The 26,540-nt window shown below is 37.0% G+C and overlaps 1 protein-coding gene across 1 annotated transcript in view; it reads left to right on the top strand.

Annotated features, from left to right (window-relative positions):
* The first annotated feature begins 3,735 nt into the window (after positions 1-3,735).
* Positions 3,736-26,540, top strand: part of ambra1a (autophagy/beclin-1 regulator 1a) — a 126,022-nt gene continuing 103,217 nt past the window's right edge. The window contains exon 1 of the mRNA XM_039754863.1: positions 3,736-3,961. The gene's annotated coding sequence lies outside the window, so the exon portion shown is untranslated. The remainder of the gene's footprint in view (positions 3,962-26,540) is intronic.

The raw sequence follows: 26,540 nt of genomic DNA, 5'->3' as shown, positions 1-26,540 counted from the left end.
CATGTTCATTGAATTTGCAAAAGGTCAGGGGCTGCAGATCACTGGGTCCTGGCTCCAGTGCCCTGAGTCACATCATTGGACTTCATTGTACACCAATACTGGTGGTGCGGTGAAGGTGGTCGATCACATCCTTGTGTGCAGATGCTGGAGGCTCTTACAAAACTGCAGGGTCTACAGAAGTGCCCATTTTGTGAATTCTGACCACAGAGACATTGTTGCTGTTGCTACTGAAGATCCAGCTTAGGTCCAGTAGGCTACCACCTACCAGGGAAATGAGGCAGGACCTGGCCGGACTCCAAGATCAGGCTGTTTCTAATGAGTTTGCATGCAGTTTGTGTGAGGAACTTAAAGACTTGGGTGCAACTGCTGATCATAATGTGATGTGGGAGACCCTCTGTGACAAGACCCTTAAGATTTCTGAGGGTTTTGTTGGTGTTACCAGTGTACCCAGAAGGAGGTGTTTCATCACGCAGGGCACCCTGGATATCGAGAGGAATCACAGTGCACAGCTTGATGGCAACTCCTTTCTGTACTGGGAACTGAGGATGGCTGCAAGGGCTCTGAGGAGAGATAAGAAGGCGTTTGTTAGAGGAATCTGTGAGCAGGTGACGCACCACCCATGGTCTAATGACCCATGTCCTGTTAACAGAGGAATCAAACCATTACACACATGCAAATCTGTTCCCTGGGGAGTTGTATTCAGGAGAGGTGATGGAACGATCCTTACAGATGACCCTGAAATTGTGACCTGCTGGGCTGACCTCTTTGGGCAGCTGTTTAAAGCTGATTCTCTGGTTAGGACGTTAGACATCTCTAGGTCCACGGTTCTTCAGGCTGATCCTCCAATTGGCTGTGAACCACCCAGTCTCACTGAGATTGCACAGGTTGTGAACCAGCTGAAGGTAGGGTAGGCTGTAGCGATATGTGGTATCTGGGGTGAACTTCTCCAGGCTGGTGGTAAGTCTTCCTTGCATTGCAAGCAATCTTTGCTTCTATTTGGGAGGCATGTGTCATCCCAACTGACTAGAAAATAGGACTTCTCGTTCCTATCTGGAAAGGGAAGGGCGATTGCCTGGATTGTGGCAACTACAGGGGGATAACAATGCTCTTGGTGCCAGGTGAGGACCTTGCTGGAGTCATCCTCAGTAGAATCCATGATCACTTTCTCAGCTACCAGCAACTGAAGCAGTCTGATTTTTACGCCTAAGAAGTCTACCATCGACCACGTTTCTGGAACTGAGAGTTCTTATAGAGTGCAAATGCAAATATTGGCACAGTTTCTTTGCAGCCTCTGTCAGTTTTTGTAAAGCATTGGATTTAGTTGATCAAGCTACTCTGTGGAACATCCTGAGACTTCGCAGAATCCCCCCTGAAGTTGCTGGATATCATGACCGGCCTGTCCACTGGTAGAGCCTCTGTATTTTTCACACTTGATTCTGGGGTTCGTCAGAGGTGTGTTCTTGCTCCTACTCTTTTCATCGCTTGAATGGACTTGTTGTGGGGTAGGGTCATAGGGTCCAGCGGCTGTGGGGCATCTGTTGTTGAAGACAGACTCACTGATCTTGACTTTGCAGACGATGATGCTGTGATCTTCCCGGAGTCAATGGAGGCTCTGATCAGGGATCTTCAGAGACTGTGCGAGGAGTCAATGTCTAGGCTTGTGAGTGTCCTAAATAAAAGCCAAGATCCAGGCCTTTAATGACCTCTTGGGCACAGCACTGTGTCTGTCTGTGGAGAGAGTGTCGACCTTGTTGGGAGGTTTACTTACCACAGCAGGGACATTTATTTCTCTGGTGACTCTTCCTATGAAATCAGTAGACAAATTGGGAAAGCATGGGGAGTCATGAGGTCACTTGAAAGGGTATGTGGCATTCCCAATATCTTTGCAAATGGACGAAGGTCCAAGTCTTTAGTGTCCTGGTGCTCCCTATCTTGCTATATGGTTGCGATACATGGAGACTATCCAGTGACCTGAGATGAAGACTGGATTCCTTTAGTACTGTGCCTCTTCAGAGAATCCTTGGGTACTTCTGGTTTGACTTTTTGTTGAACAAGCGTTTGCCCGAATGAGGCACATTACCTGCATTGTGAGTGAGTGTCAGTTATGGCATTATGGTCATGTGGCGTAATTCCCTGAGGGTGATCCAGGTTGCAAAATCCTCATTGTTGAGGACCTGAGTGGCTAGACCCGGCCAAGGGGACACCCACATAGCACCTGGCAGCGGCAGATGGATGGTCATTTCTGTGGGACTGGACCACATGTCTGCTTGGGGAGTTGCCAAGAAGGATCCTGAGCTGTTTAATGGTGTATTGGGTGTAGCAATGTGCTGTACCAGTGTATGCTCCCCAACCTGACCTGACAACCTCTGTAAATGAAGTTACCTTACACAACCTGATTAGTTTCAAGTACTTTAATATCTTTTTACAATTCCTTTGGGATTATTGTCCATACCCAACCGAATTATCCAGTGTGACATAATTATTTCCTATAGTTTGCATTTTCTCCTTTTCATAAGCTATGTATTCCAATATTGTGAATTTCCCCTTGGGATTAATAATCTATAAATAATCCATGAATAACTGTCTTTGGAAGTTGACACATATACATTTCCCTGATACAAGCTTCCCATCGGCTCACTGTGTGTGTATTTGTTCTTCATATAATTCCACACCCTTGGTCCAATCCCAACAACATTTTGCACACATAACCAGTATAATCAGGAAAAGACAATAAACTACATTGGAACAATCATTTTAACCCTGCGGGCATCGGAGGTGTTGCCTCCAGTGAAGTGTAAAGATGGTGCCTCTTCACAAATTTTCAGCCCTGACATAAATTATATTAATTTGTCTCTGGGAGGAGGCACTATTAAGAAGAAAAAAAAAACATTTCGGGTAGTTCTGCCTGTGTGTCCTGCTGAGGGTTTTAAATAATATAGCATTTAAACTAGTATGTCTAATTCTGATTAGGGTTATTAAGACTTGCTCCCTTTTGAACCCTGTTGTCTTTCAAAGTGCTTTGACAGTTTTCTGAATCCCATGTAAAGGTCTGCCCTTTATTTGAGTATCCTATAACATCTGCCAAAGTGTATAAACGTAATCTTTAATTAACACCTTTGCCTCCTACTTACTTAACAAAATCTGAACATCAATGTTTTCAACCTTCACTGACTGTTTAGCCAGGCAGTAAACGATTTAATTACCCTTCACCCCCATATTTACCAGAACCCACAATAATGTGGCAAACGCTCCCAAAAGTTGTAGCCTTAATAACGTCTAACATCCAACATTACATCTTGACGGCTATTATACGATATACCTACCTTAAGACTTCATAGCACAGTTAGAACTAAACACACTCTACCCACTGTAATGCTATATGAATGACCAACATTTTAATAAGATATACTGATAATTTATCTGTTAAAATCGTTTTCTAATTGAAACTTTAAATTCTGGAATGGGCTATATATACTGTTATCCCTGTGTGGTGTGAAATTCGATCTTTCTATCTATCTATAAAAATCGGAAGCACACCATAATATTGGGAAACAAAGCGTAATTCTACCAGGGTTATGACAGTAAAAAGTTTGGATTTCAGATATGTCTCCAAACTCCTAAGCCTCTAAACTTCCGTTCTGGCCGGCCACATGGAGCCTGCGCTTCGTTGTTGCTCGACGTACTCGGCAATCGACAAGCTGGGCGGACTTCTTTCCTGATCGCTATCGGCGCTTGACTACGGTGGCCTGTTTGTTTGAATGTCTCCACTGTTGGCTTTGCGAACGCTTGAATCTGACGGTGTGTTCGGAAAACGGTTCTGTTAAAGAACGACGAAAGAGTGAAGGCGCTCCCGCTGTAGAAAGCGGCCGCCCTGCTCCCCGTCGTTTAGAATTCGTTCAACCCGATGCTTTGAGTTCTACGGCGTCAGGAGAAAGTCGGCTGCAGGGGCGCGCAGAGGAAGGTAGGCCCAGCCGCCGGGCTTGGCGTTCTTTTACTTAATATTGTTTTTTCTTTCTTTTTTTAAATCCTTTTCTCAACTTCCTTTTTATTATTTGAGTGCTGTTTTTATGAAAATGTTTTCAGTTACGTTTCTGTAAATATCACTGACAGCAAACTACACATCAATAACGTTGCCTTGTTCTGTTTAGTGTATTTGATTTATGCGAATCTGTTCGACTAAAAAAAAAAAAAAGGGCAAGTTGTTTACTAATAACTGATGTTTCCTTAAACCACTTAGGGCAGATGTTGTGAACAGCTGCACAGTTGACTAGGTTTCAAAGGCACATTGATTGTGTCATAGGTAATAATTGTGACAAACTATACGTAGTACACTAAGATTTGTTCATATTGGGTGGATGGTAAACTACGCGTTGCGTAAATAATTTTATCAGAGCCTAGTTGATCGGGCAGTCTGTTAACTTTAAAGTGTAAAATGAACAGTGATTGTAAATTATATATTACTAAGAAGATTGTGCACCGCGTAGTGCTTATAATGGATTCTGAATAATTGGTATATTATATATTTGCTATAGTAGGTGACGAGTTGGGGTTGAACTGCTGTTTAGTTATATCAAAATCCTGAGTAACACTTGAAACATAGATCGTGTCAACTAAACCCCAGCTAGGTGGGGCACATTATTACTTATTCTGGGTTAAGTAAATTTTTGGCAGGCAGTATATCATGTGCACTACATTCCTGATTTGTCTGACATTCATCTGCAAAAAGGGCAAATACGGAGAGGTGAAAGTTAAGAACATGCTTCTAAATAAAACGATTATTGTTATTTGGAACGATATTTTATCCTGTTTTAATCAATTTAGGAGTTTCACATTTCTATAGTTATGGAAAATACTGCATTCTTACTGTAAAGTACTTCAGCGACTGTTGATTCAAAGAAATTTAAGCCTGTATATAGCACTGGATGTATAATGTGAACATTTAGATTTTTTTTGTTGTTTTCTCTTGTTTATTTTTTATTTTGTAAAAATGGGCAGTATCATCAGACAGAGTGAAGTTCTAAGTTGAAACTTTTCAGAAATGATGCTTTTCATAATCCAAATGATGCTATGTGTGCATTTTCCTTGGCTTAGTAGGTTACAGTATGGTAGTAAACTGAATGTAGTATACATATTGGGTAGGTGTTGCATAAACATTTGGATGTATTGAGCCCTGGAGATGTGTTAGCATCTGTTATAGATGAAAACGATTCAGGATAGCTGTGTACTATGTGTTTTATTAAGTAGAGCACATATATGTCCTCTGTTTCCATGATGTATGACCTGCTGGATTGTGTGAATTTCCCCTTGAGATTAATAAAGTATCTATCTATCTATCTATCTATCTATCTATCTATCTATCTATCTATCTATCTATCTATCTACTCTATCTACTCTATCTATCTACTCTATCTATCTTGTATGGTGACATGAAAGCCTTAAGTCTACTTGTTTACTCTATACCAATGACAAACTGTTTAACATTGCAACTACATACATATACTTACTTTCTGTTAAATGCATTTTAGGATTTTATTATTTTGTTTTACTGTGAACGGAATGACATAATAATGTGCTTATTGGTTTTGCCTTTGGTAGATCAAAAACGCTTCTGTTCTCTTGTGTAAGTGCATTTTCTCTCATGCATGTTAATATTTATTTAATTGGCATGTTGAGGAAATGAAAGGTTTTCTCACATTATGTCCAAACTAAAATGTTATTATACAACTATAACCACAGTGGGTTATGATGGCACGGTTAACATCGCTGTTTCACACATCCGCTATGAGTTTGAATCCCACACCCAGTTGTTGTTAGTGTGGGGTTTCTTCTGGATGCTTCAGTTACCTCTCCATATGCCAAAATATATAGGTTACATTAATTGTTAACACAAATTCAGCATGGATATGTGCGTGAGTGGAACCTGTGATGGACTGGCATTCTGTCTAATTCAGTTTCCTGCCATTTGTCCAGTGCTGTCAGAAAATGCTTCAACCACCTGTGACCCTAAACTACATTAAATGTGATCTTAATGGATAAACTCAAATCTGTAAATAAGAAGTTGCAGCTTTCCAGAATAGAAGTTTAAGTCTCAGTGCAAGAAAACACAATAATCAATGTATTGACTTAGGTAATTTATTTGTACGTCACATTTTTAAGTGTATTACATGTTTTTTCCTTGTACTTTTGCAAATATAATGTATTTCAAGCTGTGCCCTACTACCATATCAGAAAATAGGTTGAATATGAATTTTACAGTCCTTTTGAATATTTGCAACCTCAGAATTAAAATATTTTTGATGTTAATTTGATATACTTTTATTAATCACTGAAGAGAAATTGTCTTTTAGCATTACCTTTGGTGGTCAGTGTGCAGGGTCCGCCATTGTGCAATGCCCCTGGTGCAATTTTCAGATTAAGGGTCTTGCTGAAGGACCCAATTGAGTAGGATCCCTTTCAGCAGTAACGGGATTTGAGCTGACAACCTTCCATATACTTGCGCAAATACCTTTAGCTTCAGTGCATCACTTCACCATATACATTAAGTAATTATAAATTGAATTGTTGTCACTGGCTGGCATGATGGTGTAGTGGATAGGGATGATGCTTCATGAATCAAGCATCCTGGATTTGAATCCTACACCCACACGTTATCTGGGTGGAGTTTGCACATTCTTATTGTGACGTCTGAAGATTTTGCTCTAACAGTTCTTAATTTCCTTCCCCCCAATTGAGTTCGTCTGAATGTCAGAATGTGTGTGTGTGTGTGTGTGCATGAATGGGGTTTTGGTGGACTTGTGCTATGTGCATGGATGGTGCCTGTCCTGCACCCAGTTTTGCTAGGATAGGCTCCAGCACCCTTTTGGATGTAAATTTAGATTAAGGAGGTTTGTGAATGTTATATGTTGATATAGAAAGCATAACCTAAAACAATATATACAGTCGATAAAGGCCTATATATAAATGATAAATGTATATTTCTATAATGATGAACTATTCTGTTCCCATCAGATTGTGTATTATGAAAGTCTGTTAATGTATATTTATCTGCTTTGAATGTTAAGAGGAAATTTTAGACATTGCGACTGACACCCATAGTTTGAGTTATTACTAGATTCCTACTAAGCAGTATAATGAAAAATCCATATCATGGTATATTTAAAAATTTGCAGTTAATGTTACAGTAGATAACAGTGTAATGTATCAAAATGTTCTTTTTAGACTGGAACATAATTTTTAACAAGTAATAAGCATACCGCTGATTGTATATACAGGTCTGCTTATTATCCATCTAAACATCTCTTAATGCACTAGTACTCATTGAGTCAATGTACATGCACATATAAAACTGGGATAAGGCGAGTAACCTGGTTAAGGCACAAACCCAGTTTCTTAAATACCTATGTTTACATATGCAAGTACATTTATGGAGTTCTTCTTTGGCAAAACACTCCTTCAGTGAAGCATGCAAAAAAAGAGTTAAATGTCAACATAAGCAGCCTTGAAATTGAAAACAAGCATGGAGCCAGTATCTTATGAGATTGTGCTGCTGAGGTTAGTACTGCATGTCTAGCTCATCAATATAAATTTGTTGATTTCTGAAATACTGGGTCAGATTATTTCAATTAAGAGGAGGAATAATGTGATTGCTAAAGCAGTTGCCCAAGAAAAATAATTTTACCGTTGCATAGCTTTCATCCATGTAAACAAGTCAAAATATTAAATTCCTTCTTGAGGTTTAGCGTTAGGGTGGTTTCAGCATCACTCCAAAAATGCATGGGTTTGCTGTTATCTTTTCTTTATTGTTGCTGCTTCCCTCCAAGTTTCAGTATTTATGATGACACAACTGGCCGTGGACACTCATGGACTACAAAATCCTTAACTGCAACCTGGTTAAAGATTTATATGGGAAAATAACTGGGGTGCTCGCAGAGATTTAAGTGTGTTAACTTAGATTCTTACAGGCCAATATCCCAATTTCTCTTAACAGGTTAAGAATATATGTGGCATTTTTGTATCCGGGTTTCTGGGAATAACTTGGTTATTGAAGTATATGTAAACATACTGATTGATTTGATAACAGCCATTTCTTTCTCTTGAACAAATTGAAGTACAGCTACTTTCTCAGTCACTTGGGCCACTACCAAGCAGACACAGCTCAAGACATACAGTAACTGCTTCTTGTCCTATGTTCCTGTTTGTATCAACAACAACAACATTTATTTATATAGCACATTTTCATACAAAAAGTAGCTCAAAGTGCTTTACATAATGAAGAAAATAAAAATAAAAGACAAAGTAAGAAATTAAAATAAGACAACATTAGTTAACATAGAAAAGGAGTTAGGTCCGATGGCCAGGGTGGACAGAAAAAACAAAAAAAAACTCCAGATGGCTGGAGAAAGAAATAAAATCTCGCTCAGTCCCCTCTGGGCATTCTACCTCACATAATGAAATAGTCCTGTTTGTAGTTAGGGTTCTCACGGAGTCACTTGATGTTGATTGTTAAACAGACTTCTGGCTTTTAATCCATCCATCATTGTTGGAACATCACGGTGCTTTGAGTAGATGGTGGTGGCGCAAGACACCACCTAAAGGACACCGGAAAATGAAACAGAAGAGAGAATAGGGGTTAGTACAGATTTTAGAGCCACCATGAATAGTTATTATAATGAGTTGGATATACAGAGTATCAGGATTTTAATTACAGTGAAGTTATGAGAAGGCCATGTTAAAGTAATGTGTTTTCAGCAGTTTTTTAAAGTGCTCTACTGTATTAGCCTGGCAAATTCCTATTGGCAGGCTATTCCAGATTTTAGGTGCATAGCAGCAGAAGGCCGCCTCACCACTTCTTTTAAGTTTTGCTTTTGGAATTCTAAGGAGACACTCATTTGAAGATCTGAGGTTACGATTTAGAATATAAGGTGTCAGACATTCCGATATATAAGATGGGGTGAGATTATTTAAGGCTTTATAAACCATAAGCAGAATTTTAAAGTCAATCCTGAATGACACAGGTAACCAGTGTAGTGACATCAAAACTGGAGAAATGTGCTCGGATTTTCTTTTCCTAGTTAGGATTCTAGCAGCTGGATTCTGCATTAGTTGCAAACAATTTATGTCTGTTTTGGGTATTCCTGAGAGGATTGCGTTACAGTAATCTAGTCGACTGAAAACAAATGAGTGAACTAATTTCTCAGCATCTTTCAATGATATAAGAGATCTAACTTTTGATATGTTTAAGTGAAAAAATGCTGTCCTAATGATCTGATTAATATGCGATTTAAAATTCAGATTACAGTCAACAATTACCCCTAAGCTTTTTACCTCCATCTTGACTTTTAATCCTAATGTATCCAGTTTATTTCTAATAGCCTCATTGTATCCATTATTGCCAATCACTAAGATTTCAATTTTCTCTTTATTTAACTTGAGAAAGTTACTATTCATCCATTCTGAGATACAAGTCAGACATTGTGCTAGTAAATCTAGAGAATCAGGGTCATCAGGTGCTATTGATAAATACAATCAAAATCAATTCACCAATCACGTTTTCATGCTGGGTAATATTCTTAAAGGTGCAGGCTCACTTGTTACACACAGTTCACATGAATGTCCATACATAAAGACATTATCTTTAAGACACTAATACACCAACATAAAATCACATTTTCCACTTCCTTTTGCATATTTAGGTTTTTATGTTTGTGTCTTACATCCAAATGTGTTTGCAAGTTTTCCACTACTTTTTCGCAAATGGGTGCATTTTTTGTTCTTCCACAAAATCTATACACTGAAGAAGAATTTCATCTGTTATACTCGACCAACCAATGTAACACCTTCCTAATTCCTAGTATTATGTCTTATGGAAGAGTTTGCGTTTCAGGTTTTTGATGCAGTGAAAATTAATAACACTATAGTCCCAATCAAATTTTACCAGTAGTGTTAAAAGATGTAATTTATGAATGTTTTAGAGGAATTTTCCAACAATCTCCCCAGATTGGCAAAGTAATAACGCTGGAAAAGTTGCACATATAGCTTCACAATTCAAGAAGAGAGACAAAATGGATCCCAGCAATTCCATACCCATACAAAATTAAGGAACATCAGAAATAAATTAGAAGACTTTATGAAAATATTTTAAGTAACAGCCAGTGTGGGCTAATAAGTAGTGGTGTCAAGTTAGCCCAAAATTAAGGTTTGCATTTTCATATTAAAAATAAGTAGAAATTCCAATACTGCATATTAAAATGTAAGGTAAAAGTTGTACAAGAATGTTTGTACTTTACATGTATTTTATTTTTATTGACATTTTTTTCTTTTTTGCTTATGGTATATTTGCAAACATGAAGTCTTATGCAGTGTTGTTTAGGAGATGCAAATGAAAAGTGAAGCTTTCAGACAAAAGTGACAGTTGAAACAGAGCCCTTCAAAAAATCTGGATTCTCTATGCAGATTACATGACTTGATCAAAGACAGAATTGAAGTTGGGCACACTTTGTACTGCCTGTGATGAATATGCGAAACCCAGATTAAATCACTTACGATTGCCTAAATAGGTTCAATACAGTTACTATCTTAAAACCTAGAAATGAATAAATTGTAAATGCATGTTGTAGTCTGCAGGGCTACCAGCTTTGCCAGCTGGCAGTCTAGATATACTTCCTGGTAGCCAAACTTTATAAACAGGGTGGTGGGTTGCCTACAGCAACAAGTACAGTACTTGTAAAGTTTTGTTGTACATGAGTGCATTGCGCTGTTCTATGTATATAAACATAATTCACATCTTGCAAGACAATATTTTAGCAAATAAATGATTTATAAAGGATTTTGTCATTTTTACAATACACTCAAAAATATTTGATCAAAAATAAACTGAAACACTGAATTATTATTGTTGTTTTCTCAAATTTTATGTTCATACCTACTTTAGACCTCACCAATTAGTTTCTCTGTTTGACCTTCAGGGCTATTCTGAGGTGTAATATATCCATTACAGTGTCATACACCATTAGTTGACCACAGGCATTTATCTCTGTATACAGATGCACTAAGATTTCACATTTGTACCATTAAGCAGGTCCTTGTTTTAGTAAATCTGAGGTTTAGGCTAATAAAAAGGAGCATTTTGACAACCTCAAATGTATCTGTTAGTAGGGTTGGGTCTTAGCACTGATGTCCCGATTGAATTTGATTTCGATTCACAATGTCCTTGGTTGATTGTTATCTTGACTGAATTAGTATTCACTGATATATTTGAAGTTACTTAACCATGCATGGAGAACAATGTGACATATTTCAGTAACACTTTATTTGAAGTGTGTCCACATAGTGACTTCATAACATATGTATAAGCATGGAATGACATTTAAGAAGCAATATGTGATTAGTAATGAACAGTTAACCGGATCACTGCTTTAAAAAAAAGAAAAAAAAAAGTCATAACACTGCACTTGTTCAAAATACACCATAATTTAACTAACATATGTATCCCCACATCAGGGTCCACAAATATTAGCTCCTTGTTTTAATACAATGTAATGGCATCTGCTTTATGAAACGTCTGTATCACCTTGCGAGTATTATTATAGTAAAATAACCAAATATTGCTTCTTAATACTACATATGTTATTCCGTAACCTATTCATGTGTTATGAATCTTCTTGTAGACACCATTTAACTAAACATTGTCAAATTTATTCCCTTATTGAACATTTAAAGTAATCATGAATTAGACAAAATTTAAGATACAGCAGTGAAACGTGTGATTGCATAATTCTACTAGTTGCACATACTGTATCTTCAGTTGCTCATAGGTAGCAGTCGTATTAATGTGTCTTGAAAATGTGTCCTCACAACTCCTCCTCGGACAAAAAGGAAGCATTTTAAAACAAGGATCTAGAGCTGGTCATTGTTGACAGCGGAGATGAATGAATAGAACATAAATGATAACCAGCCATTGTGACTGACAACTACGCGGTACAGCTTATGGAGTTACTTCATGTTTGCGGAATGTTTAGTGTAATGGTACATCATACATCTATCTATCTAATCTATCTATCTACCTATCTAAAGTTTTGGCATTCTTGCTGTCACTGCTCCAGTTGCTTCACAGCTAATGCTATTATTTCTCTTGCTTGCTTTATAGACTTGCTGCACAGTTTCACTATATTGCTCATTACTGATATGTGCATACCCATTAACCAAAGGCAGTGAAGTGAGGGCGAGTATAGTCTCGAGAGTTGGTGATGTACACAAAGAAACAAAATTTTTCATTATTATACACTTCAAATAGTTTTGCATGTCTTCCTTCTGCTGTGATGATCTGTTGCATTATCCTTAGCCCATTTTAGCACCCATGTGGCCAGCCCGTTATTGAAATTCACCATAAGAACATGAGAAATTTGATAAATTAAAGGAGACCATTCAGTGCATCTAGCCTGCTTGTTTATGTAATTGTTCATTTAATACCTAACGTTCATCATATAGTGGGTGCGACAATACGCTGTATCAGTGCATGCTCACAACTTCTGTCTTTATTTTCTTAAGCTGTGCCATGCCCACATCACCGTGTAGTTAGAGAAAAATTCTATGTGCAGTACACTGCAAAAACCCAACAAATGCTGTGCCTGACATCATTTTTCTTACTTTATTAATCCCAAGGGGAAATTCACATAATCCAGCAGCAGTATACTGATACAAAAAACAATATTAAATTAAAGAGTAATAAAAATGCATGTAAAAACAGACCATAACTTTGGATAATGTTATTGAAGAGTAGCATAGTGTGGGGGAGGAATGATCTCCTCAGTCTGTCAGTGGAGCAAGACAGTGACAAAAGAAATTTAAATTAAAAAATGTAATTAAATACTTGGAAGGAAAGTGAAGAGAAAAAAGTGAAGCACTGAGAATAACTCATCTGTTTTAGACTTCAAATCATTTGGATGATATCCTTGTAGCAGTCAGGTGCCGCTAAGATTCACACCGTCAAGGTGACAGTTATTTATTTTTATAGTGGATCCCAGGGACGTTCCCAGCCTTGGCTCGACCCACACACACTCACAAACAGAGACAAAATACAGCACACTGGGAACTAACAGGAATTAAAGAATATAATGAAATTAAATTATATAAATGAAAACAATAATACCACCCCTGCACCCCTACGGTGATATTATATTAAACATATAATCACAAACACCACACAGCAAAGTCCACGGAATACCAAACCGGATATAATGAGAGATGACGAGAGTAAGTCCAGAGATTTGTATGTTGAAAGGGTATAAAAAAAACAGTCCTACTGGTAGACACTGTAAGGGTGAAGATGGATGGATGGATGGATGGATGGTTCAGGAGCGCTCCTATACTTGCGGGAAAGCTGTGAATCCACAAACAGTCCTCAGCACACAGGTAGATAGACGATCCAGACCCCAACAATGAATACAATCCAGGACACAGTGATTAAATATGGCTGAATTAGATAGCTACTTTATTAATCCCAAGAGGAAATTCACATAATCCAGCAGCAGCATACTGATAAAAAAAATATTAAATTAAAGAGTAATAAAAATGCAGGTAAAAACAGACAATAACTTTGTGTAATGTTAACGTTTACCCCCCTGGGTGGAACTGAAGAGTCGCATAGTGTGGGGAAGGAATGATCTCCTCAGTCTGTCAGCGGAGCAGGACAGTGACAGCAGTCTGTCGCTGAAGCTGCTCCTCTGTCTGGAGATGACACTGCTCAGTGGATGCACTGGATTCTCCATGATTGACGGGAGCCTGCTTAGCGCCCATCACTCTGCTACGGATGTCAACCTGTCAAGCTCCCTGCATACAACAGAGCCTATCTTCCTCACCAGTTTGTCCAGGCGTGAGATGTCCTTCTTCTTTATGCTACCTCACCAGCACACCACCATTTAGAAGAGGGCACTCGCCACAACCGTCTGGTAGAACATCTGCAGCATCTTATAATCAGCTGACCTTAAAATTAACTCCAAAGTTAAAATTATACATGAAGAGTTGGGTAATTTTGTTTTTAGCATGCTGTGTATAAGAAAATATTGCATGGACTAAAGATCTGAAACATCTTGTAGTCTGACAGGCTTTCTGAGTTTTTAGTTTGGTTGTCTGAAATTAAAAACTGGTAGTCCCGAGCGTATGGACGTTTTTTTTTTTTCTTCACAATAACTTAAGAATTCTGTAAAATGAATTTGAGGGTTTATCAGGAACATATTCAGATAACAAACAGTACATGGCACAGTGTTAAAACAAATCACAAGAAGCCTACGGCACATGCTTCTATGCTATAGTTAATTTTAAAACATGTGCAGATGCAATTTGATAAGTTTGTGAAAAGGGGCACCAATTGAGTGATGGTGGAAGACAGTGGCCACGGAATAACATTCGGGATTAAAATAAATGGAGTCCTTTTTCCTCATTGCAGATGTAGCAAAAACATAATACATGTAAACTTAATTTGTATTTTTCATTTTGCCTTTGTTTTATTAATTGTGTGTCAAACCAGCATCCACCTAGAGACACCGTGTGTGTGGTACCGCATGTTGGCTGAAGTTTTGCTGACTTTGAAAGTTGTCTTTAAAACGGCTTTTTTAAAGCCACTATAATAATAAGTGAAATAGAAATATGGCTGCAGTTTTCCTTTGTTCATAATAGTAATGGAAACCAGCTTTTGTTTGGTACATTAGAGGTTTATGAGTGAATCAGAACAGCATAACAAACAAAATGGTACTTTTTGGTGCTAAATTTGTTCTTAGTAATTAGCAAACCAGAGGGGTAGAAAAATCTGTAAAGCTGTATTCTGAAATGGTGTTTTTTACAAATAGATGTCTGTCTATTTTATGATGAAACCAGCTATCCATTTAAAATTATAAAAATGCTACTTGTGGAATTGATAAGCAAAACAGGTCTGCAAAATGTGACAATACTACATTGTGTGTCTGGAGTATTTGTTAAGCAGAAATTAATTTGGGGTAAAATAAATAACTTTTTTTTTTTTTACAATTGAATGTTAGGATTTGCCTTCAAAAATACATAACAAAAAAGCCTTTGAACTGTATTCAAATGGTGACATTTGACATTTGATCTCTCAGCCCCATTTATGACAGAAAGGTTGTTAGACTTTTCTGATCAGGCAACAAGGGTAAGTGGACAAAAGTATCACATAAAACATAATTTTCTGAGACTTTTTAAAAGACTCTGATGCATTTCTGCAGGGGTCCCCAATTACTGTTGTTTAAAGCTGAAAACAAGCAAAAATGAAAAGCAAAAGGGACAGCACATCAGCCTTACTTTGTTTCATAATTTGTACTTAATGTTTATTTTAGGTGCCTTATTACATTTTTAACTAAAATCTATTAATTTGGGTAACTATAGTAATTTGAGTTTTCTCAAAATTCAATAACCAGGGTGACACTGGTGTGTAGAACTGAGAGACCTAAATATGAGGAGCTGTTTTGTGAGAACAGTGAATAGGCACGTATCCAGGTGTTATCCATTGGAGGGTCTGTTCTTGTCCTGGTTTTTGATAATGTTGATTGAATAAAGCGATGACTTGCAGATATAGCTGGAGGGAAATATTCTGAGAAACAGCTTTACAGTCACTCTTCTACCTGTGAATTGAGAGGCTGTGTTTATTCAGCAGTCAGACACACTAACAACTATTTCTTTCTTTTTAAGCAAAACTGATTTTGACATGGGAGATGATTCATTCAGGGTTGTAAGTAGTTTTTTGGCCTCCACGGTCATTTTTTCATTTGAGAGGTTGAAGCTCCTTGAATCACTAATTAAAATTATCTGTCAATCATACCATTAATACATGCATCATCATACTAATTTTTTCAATAATTTTGTAGCAGATGCAGAAATTGCACACTTTTCGCTATACGTATTGTACAATCTGGGCCAACTGTAAGCAGCAAAAAAACGAACAGTTTCATACATGTCCACAGCAGTATGGTTCTTGCTTTGCAATTACAAATTAAACCGATTTAGGTTAGATTTGACTTTTCCTCCAGCAGAAGTCTGAAGATGTGATGTTGCAGACTGGAACTCTTGCAAGAGAAGTTTACAATCCTCATCCTGGTATCTGTGTTGTCTTTCTCACACTATTTGGCACATAACACTGATATGTGAATGATACAACAAAATACCATTAGCTCAGGTTTAACACAGATAATCTGCTTACCATGCCCTTGTGTAATTCAGCCATAATAGTTGCTTCATTAATGACAAAATACACAATTTTCTCCTTGTTCAAGCTATTCTTTTTAGTCTTGGCATCCATGTATGGTGTATAAACAAGGCACCAGTCCCAGAAAGCCCACCCATTAAAGAAAATTTCACAAACACTAGGGCTGGGCGATATATCAAAAATTTATCGTTACCGAAATTTATGACTCTCATCGACGTCATTTTGCCCATGTCGGTAAATTCGGTATTTTAAAAAAAAAGAAAAGGCATGTGCAGGTTGGCGATGTTCATGTCCCTTTAAGACGCTGTGCTACGTTACAGACTTGACGGGGTGGAGTCACATGACTCTACTACCTGTAACAAGACGAGACACGGGTGAACAAATGGAGGACGATTTAAATGTTGAAGCAGCAGCGACGAAGGTAGAGCTGGTGAAGGAGGAAGAGGAGACGCTTGTTAACAAAAAAAATGCATCATCAATCGTTTGGCAACATTTTGGATTCAACAAGGATGATATTGATCAAAAAATTGTTAAATGTAAACTCTGCAAAAAGACTGTTGCGTCAAGTCAAGGTAACACAACCAACCTCTTCCACCACCTGCAGCACAACCATGTGATTCAATTCGAAGACATAAAAAAAGCTCAAAGCGAGAAGAGATTAGGAGGACCAGCAAAAACGTCTTCCTCCACCAGGCAGCGGTCAATAACCGAAGCATTTGCTAGTACTCAACTATATGAGCGAACTTCAAAAAGATGGCAAGAAATCACAAATGTTATAGGCTACCACATAGCAAAAGACATGGCTCCTATTGCTACAGTGGAACGCAACGGGTTCAGACACTTCATGAAAATAATTGACAAGAGATACGAACTCCCATCACGAAAATATTTTTCAAAACTATCATTCCCAGCATGTACAGCACAGAGAGGAAAAAGGTTGCTGCTGAATTGAGATACGTTAAGCGTTGCAGCCACATCCGATCTCTGGTCCAGCCGCACAATGGAGCCGTATATTAGTCTCACAGTTCATTACATCGACAACAAATGGGAGCTGCGTACCAGAGTGCTCGAGACGGCCTATTTTCCATCTGATCACACGGGGGAGATGGTTGGACAGGGGTTGAGAGCGATGCTGTCTGCATGGGACATCAGTGAAGAGGACCTTGTTGCTATAACAACTGACAACGGCCCAAATATTGTGAAAGCTGTCAAGCTCAATAAATGGACACGGGTGCAATGTTTTGGGCACAGGCTGCACCTGGCAGTCGGTAAGTGTGTACATCTTAATATATTTGGGTGGTGACATCTGGTGTGTTTTAAAGTGACTTTAATTCTGTGTGTCATATTCAAAATTGAAAGTATTAATGTTTGAATAATGTTTATATAGGCATAAAATACTTAAGACTGCTGAGCAGCAGTGTATCCAGAAAGTTTTACAGAAGACTTATTGTGAGCCAGTGTTGATCATGTTGTGCTGTGAAATGTAGCAAAATACATGATTTTTAAAATGTTTTATTACTGTGCCAACCCTTTTTAATTTTGTAAATATGGTCTGAGAGGTCTTATTTAATTCTTACTTTATTTTGCTTGCTTTATTTGAGAATTAGACCATGAATTGGGGTGATGTTGGGTGTGAAGATTTGGATAGATATGCTACCTCAAGGCTTTAGCAGAGATAGGCCTTTGTCCATGATGGCATTACATTTGCACAATCATTGTTTACTTTGTGAATAGCCAATGTGAAACATATTTATTATTAAACTATTTTGTTTACAAGGGATACACATTTTTTAGAGAGCATGGTTACATATTGTATCCTACACTTTTTATTTTGTTCAGTTAATAAATCTTAACCACTAAAAGTACTTACTACTATTGTCTTCATTTATTTTCAGTGACATTTTACAGTCCTTTAAAGTGGTAATAATATAATTGCAATGAATAGGTCTAGGGGGAATAATATTATCAAAATAACTGGAGGAACTATGCTGCCTGCCACAGCCCCATCAAATGAAAAAAAAAAAAAAAAGTTTGTTTTTTTGGCACTTGGGGTGGTTATCGTCCATTTATCGTTATCGAGGTTAACTGCTCAATTTATCGTGATATTGATTTTAGGCCATATCGCCCATGTTTAACAAACACAGTTGTTCTGATTCAGTCCTGCCACAAAACGAGTCAGAGGTGAGCGACTTGAAAACTGCTTTCTTAAAATTGAAGAGCAGCACAGATAGCTTCCTGCCAAAACTTCTACTCTTCTCTCTGTACTATTGTCTTGCCAGCTCTATGGCTGTTTGCTTTATTATTCTCCTTGTAATTGGATTTCTTTCACCGTATTATGTTGTACATGTTTTTATTAACTCGGCATTGTGAAAGTGTTTTTTTTGCTTTTGTTGTGTTCCATTAAAAACACAGATGCCTTGTTTGTATTCTAGTGTTCAAGTGACATTTTATGGATGGTGATAACAGAATAATTTTATGCCACAATTAATATTGCAATCTTTTATTTGTGACTCTCTGATTTTGCGTGGTACTTGTCACTGAAGTGGCTGTGGCATTTTTCAAAGTGAAACTTTATAATCACCTGCTTGCAAATTAGTCATCCTAGCATTCATAAGATCTGGTAAAATAAAGCAAAATTGGTTGGTCCAGTGAAAATAGAATTGTTTGTTTTCAATATGGACTTTATGCTTTTTAGCATTAGCCATGGGTTTTAAGTAAGAAAGACTTGCATGCACTGTGAAATAATTTTCAACAGCACTGTTGGTATAGTGAATGAAGCCATTTGTGGAGTCCTTCAAGCATCCGGACTTTTCCAATTTATAGTGGTGACATAGATCTGAATATGGTTTTTAAACTTGTGAATTGACAGATGAAACTAAAAATGAGGGGATAGCAAAAAAGATTTAAAAAGAATGAAAAAATCTTCAGAACTGGATTTAAAAAAAACAATAACTAAGTTTATTGATGAGATCTGAAATGCTACATACAGGCCAAAGCAAAATTAAATAAATATAGGCAACACAGTTATACAGTAAGCAATTTCAGGAAAAAATTTCCAAATATTCTAATAATCTATACAATATCATAGGGTCAATATTGTCACAGGTAGCGATGTCAACAATACCATAATGTTTGCATTCAATACAAGTGAAGTTGTAGGATACTCAGTACTTTTCGGTACCACAGCAAAAACAGAAATCCCATGGAATGGCTTTTTGTTAAAGTACCTCTATTATTGAGGTGAACAATAATGTTCCTTTTTCTGTAATACAATATAAAATATATAAATAGTAAAAAAACTTTAAAATACTGGTACTGTATATCCATTAAGTAGTTAATAAGCTGTCATTTAAGTAAACAAGTATTGACATTCATTAATATCAAAATACAATGCAAGCCTTGAATTTTAATGTGTGGCAGAGATGTGAATCTTCCCAGTGTAACAACAAATTGGTGGTTTATAATCTTTGGGGGATTTCAGCCTAGGGTTTATAAAGAATGAATATCATGAACTATTATCTCAGCATGTGCATGTTCTAAATTTATTCTCTGATATTTCTTTTGCTGTAACTGAAAAATACTGCTTAAAACCCATACAAAATATAAAAAATAAATCAAATATAGTTATATTTGTACTTGTGACAGGTTTTTATTCTAACCCTTTTCTTAATGAGTGACCTATTTTTGCTTCTAATTAAGTTCTTTGGAATTAATTTTAATTGACTTGCTCTTGAAGACTCAGACCCAATAATTGTTTCTTTTTCCTTATTTAGCAGCCAAACAATAATAAGAAACAAAATGAATCAAAACATGACCAACAAACTATGCCCATCATACAATATCTGAAAATAAAAAGGGGGGAGGTCTCAGGAATGTTAATTTGTTCAGGTTCTCAAAAACATTTTAACAGTGCTTTTAGAAAAGTAAAGAAAAAAATCAAATATTTTGAAAGTGTGTGCTATTGCACAATGATAGCAGAAACAAGCCATGGAATTAAAGAACAGTTTGAATTAACAACAAGACACTCTGCCTAATTAAGCAACTGGTTGGAGTGAAACTGGTTGGAGTTTGAGGACCTGACTTTGTTGGACTTCTGTTGGCTTACTCACTTCGCATTCCTTTTCTATTTAAGGAAAGAAATGAAGCAATTCAGAGGAGCGATGAAGAAATTCTGGGGAACAAATCTTAAAAAAAAAAAAAAACAACAAAAAACAAAACAAAAACCACAAGTCAATTAATTTCAATTCAAAAGAAGTTAATTAGCAGCAAAATTGGGTCACTAATTAAGAAAAGGGTTAGAATGAAAATCCGCAGCCACTGTGGCCCTCCAGGACTGAAGTTTGAGATCCCTGATTTAAACAAACACTTTAAAGCCGTTTTTGTAACACATGCTTTAAAGCCTGGTTTATCAGTGAAACCAGTCTGTTAAGTTTGTAACATCTGCAATTGTATATTTGAATCATTAAATAGTAAAAAATATTATTAAAGAGTAATATGTAATGGATAAATCAAATTAATTCAAATTTCAAAAATCTTGTGACGCTTTTAATTTTTCAAATCTGTTTCGCCCATATAATGTGCAAAGCACCTATTGTAATTGCCCATGACTGCCTCCCTGTCGGCATGCATTAAACAATCTGGTCCCCTGTGGACCAATTTTGTTGAAATGTGTCATGCTTATTCTTTCAAGAAATTTGTTGAGATATTTTGAACAGATTCTGCTGTACAAGGTTTTTAAATTTCAAAATCTTCCATTGAAAAAACTTTGGCTAGTTTTCACACTTGTCAATCTTAAAACAGAGAAATAACTATGAATTAGTTTACTGTTTCAGTGTTACCTTGAGTGCAGTTGCTTGAACATGTGTATTTTATGCATTTTCCCCTTTTACTTGTCTGTTTTACTAATGAGTGAGATAAGTGAGAGCTCACTCAGCAGCGCCTTCTCCTGCTGCTTTAGGCAAGTTAACTATTAAAAACAGTTAATAGAATTATCTAAGCACAAATAAGACTGCCTTGATTGAACAATATTATCTGCAGATTATTATTGTAAAAAACAGACTTTATCAGCTTGCAGCCCAACGGTGTTTGAACTAATTTAATAACATGAAAATGGTGCAGTTGCCCTAAATGATACAAACACAGGATGGGTTTAAAAATGGACACTAGCATCTGGCACCTTGCCCCAAATATACATGATCAATCTTGACGAACCCTGGATCTTTTTGCATGTTGTATACTGTACAAAATAGACTGTAATCAATGGTAAACGTTTTATTTAAGATACATGTACACTTCATGTGAATCCATAAGGACAGATTTTACATACATGCACGAACTGCATGAAATCCAGCTCTTCAACTTATTTTTGTGTAATACCATGCAACAATCACAGAGGTGGGTAACACTCTAGATTCCTACAAATTCCACAGACACACTTGAAAATTGAATTGCAGTTGATCTGCAGGTAGAAGATCGGATCATGCTGGCCGCTAACAGCAAGGACAGAGCAGGATTGCAGTTTGCTTGGTGCAGATTACTTGATTTGTGACTCATCAAGTGTTATGGTTTATAAATACCTGAAGAACTGATTTTACTTTCATGAATCTTCAGAATTTAACACTAGAATTACCAGAGCCTACGAAAGAACTTGTAGATCCGTCCCACCTTAAATCGCTTCTTAAAACCGTTCTCACCTCTCCGCCAGCGTCTTTTGTTAATCTAAATGTGCTGATAAAGAAAAGTTGCAAGTAGCCGGCTATTCCATCCCCCACCGACTTAGAACGTGCACAAACTTCTCCCAGCTCATGCCTTGATTGATTATCTGAGAGTGAAGTGGAGTTTTCACGTGTGTTTCGTTTCTACAGTAATCCGTGTAAACACATTTTTAAAACAAAAAGGTTTTTCATATTGTAGTAGTAAATGACAAAATTTAGGCATAAACTATATAATGTATGAAGCCTGAAGTCCAAATATCAAATTAACAGTTTCACAAAAGGTACAAATATAACAGAACAAGTATGCTTTTATTCAAAAATATAACTACAGAAAATAAGCCGCCTTAGCATGCCACATTGACACATACATATATATATATATGTATGTATATGTGTGTGTGTGTGTGTACAGTATATATGTATGTATATATATATATGTGTATACATTGATGGGGTTGTATAAAATAATTTAAACACTGCTTAATATTAAAATACATAAATACAAAAGCAATTAGATGAAATAAATGAAAATGACTTGTCCGATAACAATGAGTTTAATTTTACTGCACAACAAAGGAGAGTGTTACAGCTCTTCCAAAGGAGCCTCTTCAGGCGATTGTGAAGCACTGCCGTTGTTCTTCTTCTGGCATTCTTCAATCCAAATCCCTAAGGCAGATTCCTTCCAGACTACTGCCTTATTACATCCACTTACAACTCGTTTTGCACCCTGGTTAAAAGGACACTGTGGCCGTAGATCTTATATTCCTTTCCTACTTTTTAAATAAAAAGAATCGTAGCCTTCAACAAATCCAAAACGTTTACCTTTTCGGCAATCGTTAACATCTTCCGTTTGCACTTGGGCACGGCCCCTGATGCAGTAGCAGATCGTTTTGGAGCCATAATGAAGGGCTTAACTATGCACAAAGATAAATACAAAAGAGCACAAAAGTTAACTCTTTACACAGCGAAACACGTTGATGCTGAATGAGCAAGACGAGACTTCCTGGTTAACACTGCATTCAGCACGCAGGAACTTAACTGCGTGCTCTGATTGGTCAGCTTCTCAGTCATCCGCCAGTAGTGTCCCTTGTATGAAATCAACTTGGCAAACCAACTGAGGAAGCATGTACAGAAAGTAAAAGGACACATTGTCCACAGAACCCGCGAAGCAGCGAAAAATCCGTGTTATATATTTAGTTATGCTTTCATATAAAATCCACGATAGAGTGAAGCTGCGAAAGTCGAAGCGCGATATAGCGAGGGATAACTGTACAGGTTAAAACCTGGCCCTATTTTTTTTTTTGAAGGCGTGCGCCCGGTATACCACACGTGTTGTTCTAGCACACGAGTCGTATTCCAAACAAAGGTCGTATACCAAGCAAAATATTTTGCCTCTAAACAGGACGTATACCAAGTTGAACTTATTCCAAAGCAGACGTATACCGAGGTACCACTGTATATACAATTGGAACCTTGGTTTACGAGTGTTTTGCAAGGCGAGCTAAATTTTTAAATTAATTTTGACTTGATAAAACGAGCAATACAAGTAGTATGGATACACTTTGTCTGCTGAGCGTCATGTGAGCATAACTGAGCTGATGGTTCTTCTCTCGTGCGCATCTCTCTCTCCTTATCTCTCTCGCTTGCGCACGCGTCTCTCTCTCTCTCTCTCTCTCTTATCTCTCTCGCTCGCTCGCGCACACGTCTCTCTCTCTCCTTATCTCTCTCGCTCGCTCTCTCTCTCTTTACTTATCTCGCTCACTCGCGGGCACGCCTCTCTCTCCTCTTGAGGGCAATCATCTCCTATTCTCCGTCTGCATGTCCGCGATATTTTTGGATACGCTTATACAGCGAACAGCTACAGCGAAACAATGAAATCACAAGCGCACAAACGCGTAGATCCTCACGCTACGGGAGAACAAGGAACACTGAGTGAGCTGACGGACTGGCAGCGTCAGCTTTGGTGAATCCCCGAGTCGAGGCGGATCGGGAAAAGCGTCACGCATAACCACAGCCTGGCTCGTTACGTGAGCTAATGCTCGTATTTAGATCCAAATTTTTCGCTCATACTTAACCCTAATTTCTCGTATACAGAGGTGATCGTATCTAGAGGTTCCACTGTATGTATGTATGTATGTACGTGTGTGTGTGTGTGTGTGTGTATATATATATATATATATATATATATATATATATATATATATATATATATATATATTGTTGTTGTGGTGGTGGTGGTGGGCTCCAGCAGACCCCGTCACCCTGTAGTTAGGATATAGCGGGTTGGATAATGGATAGAGTTGTTGTTGTTATCAGCAACTGTCTCCCATTAATTTATTTTTCTAAATGTAGTTACTCGGCTTTCTTTCAACAAGTGCTTTAAGTTACGGACCATTTGTTTGACCATTTGTAAATTGCTTATTCAGTTTAGTGTAATGGAGAGCATATACTTTTAATGGAACAGGAATGTTATGTGCTTGTTTTTTGAGAGCAATATACAGTATATTACATGGGATAAGTAGTCAAAAATCTTTTTGTTAACGATAGCCAAAAAAAGAAAGTATTGAACTCCCTGAAAAAACTGAGACTGACAATTTTAAAGTTGGTTATGGTTGTGTACTTTATATATATATATATATATATATATATATATATATATATATATATATAGATATATAGATATATATATATATAGATATATATATAGATATATAGATATATAGATATATATATAGATATATAGATATAGATATAGATATATAGATATATAGATATAAAAAGATCATAAGAAGACTGACATGGTAACATTTTTAATCTCATAAATAGTTTGAGTAGTTTTTGGAGATTAAAATGTTCACAAATACTAATTCCATGTAATTATTTTGTTTTTTCCTGTTATTTTATCCATACATAATCTAGTATTGGAGAAAGCCATGAAAGGGAAATACATTTAGACTATTTAGAGTACTTAAAGTACTTGATGCACACTGAGCTATTAGTTTTAAACAAATCTGCCACTGCTGTTATAATCTTGACAATAAGGAGTCAGTTGCATTGCATCTAACGTAATACCATACTTGGCAATAGGGATCTTCCATTAAGGTTTTTTAAGACTGATACTGATCACCAATTTCATTTTACTTGATTGTCTGATTCCAATACCAATTCTGTTTTTTTTTATATGGCATAAAAGAAAATAAAATGCTTCTTATAATTATAAGCAGTAATATTGTTTAGTTTTTTTTTCTCTAACAACAAAAAATATATACTGTATACTTATTCGCACACGACGATGCTTAAATGTAGATATACATGCACTTACATGTTTTAATTATTAATTGCACTACAGCTTTTTGCTGTTAAGATATATTTTCTATATTTATATAGGTATGTTTTTTTTTCCCCAATGTGTCACCTAGACATTCATAATTCTTGAGGTGTAATTATAAAATATGGATTACCATTTTAATTATGTAGTACTTGTTTCTTACCAAAACTCATGCTATATGACGCACTGGAACAATTAATAAGCACAGTACAAATCTTTAATAAAAGACTATTGTTTACTAAGCAGCACTTTCAAATTCATCCTTATCTTTTCTTTTCCCAGTTAAAACTGCATTTTAAATAAGCACACTGTCCAAACTTGAGCAGTGTCCATTTTAATTGAAAGGACAAAATAAAGGTCTGAATTCCTTAAAGTAGCTTTTTTGCCATACAGTGGTGTGAAAAACTATTTGCCCCCTTCCTGATTTCTTATTCTTTTGCATGTTTGTCACACAAAATGTTTCTGATCATCAAACACATTTAACCATTAGTAAAATATAACACAAGTAAACACAAAATGCAGTTTTTAAATGATGGTTTTTATTATTTAGGGAGAAAAAAAATCCAAACCTACATGGCCCTGTGTGAAAAGTAATTGCCCCTTGTTATAAAATAACCTAACTGTGGTGTATCACACCTGAGTTCAATTTCCGTAGCCACCCCCAGGCCTGATTACTGCCACACCTGTTTCAATCAAGAAATCACTTAAATAGGAGCTGCCTGACACAGAAGTAGACCAAAAGCACCTCAAAAGCTAGACATCATGCCAAGATCTAAAGAAATTCAGGAACAAATGAGAACAGAAGTGATTGAGATCTATCAGTCTGGTAAAGGTTATAAAGCCATTTCTAAAGCTTTGGGACTCCAGCGAACCACAGTGAGAGCCATTATCCACAAATGGCAAAAACATGGAACAGTGGTGAACCTTCCCAGGAGTGGCCGGCCGACCAAAATTACCCCAAGAGCGCAGAGACGACTCATCCGAGAGGTCACAAAAGACCTCAGGACAACATCTAAAGAACTGCAGGCCTCACTTGCCTCAGTTAAGGTCAGTGTTCACGACTCCACAATAAGAAAGAGACTGGGCAAAAACGGCCTGCATGGCAGATTTCCAAGACGCAAACCACTGTTAAGCAAAAAGAACATAAGGGCTCGTCTCAATTTTGCTAAGAAACATCTCAATGATTGCCAAGACTTTTGGGAAAATACCTTGTGGACTGATGAGACAAAAGTTGAACTTTTGGAAGGCAAATGTCCGTTACATCTGGCGTAAAAGGAACACAGCATTT

Source organism: Polypterus senegalus, chromosome 1, assembly GCF_016835505.1.
Source record: "Polypterus senegalus isolate Bchr_013 chromosome 1, ASM1683550v1, whole genome shotgun sequence".
NCBI lineage: Eukaryota > Metazoa > Chordata > Cladistia > Polypteriformes > Polypteridae > Polypterus > Polypterus senegalus.
Note: the sequence above shows the minus strand (reverse complement) of the source record. Positions and strands in the feature narration are given on the sequence as shown.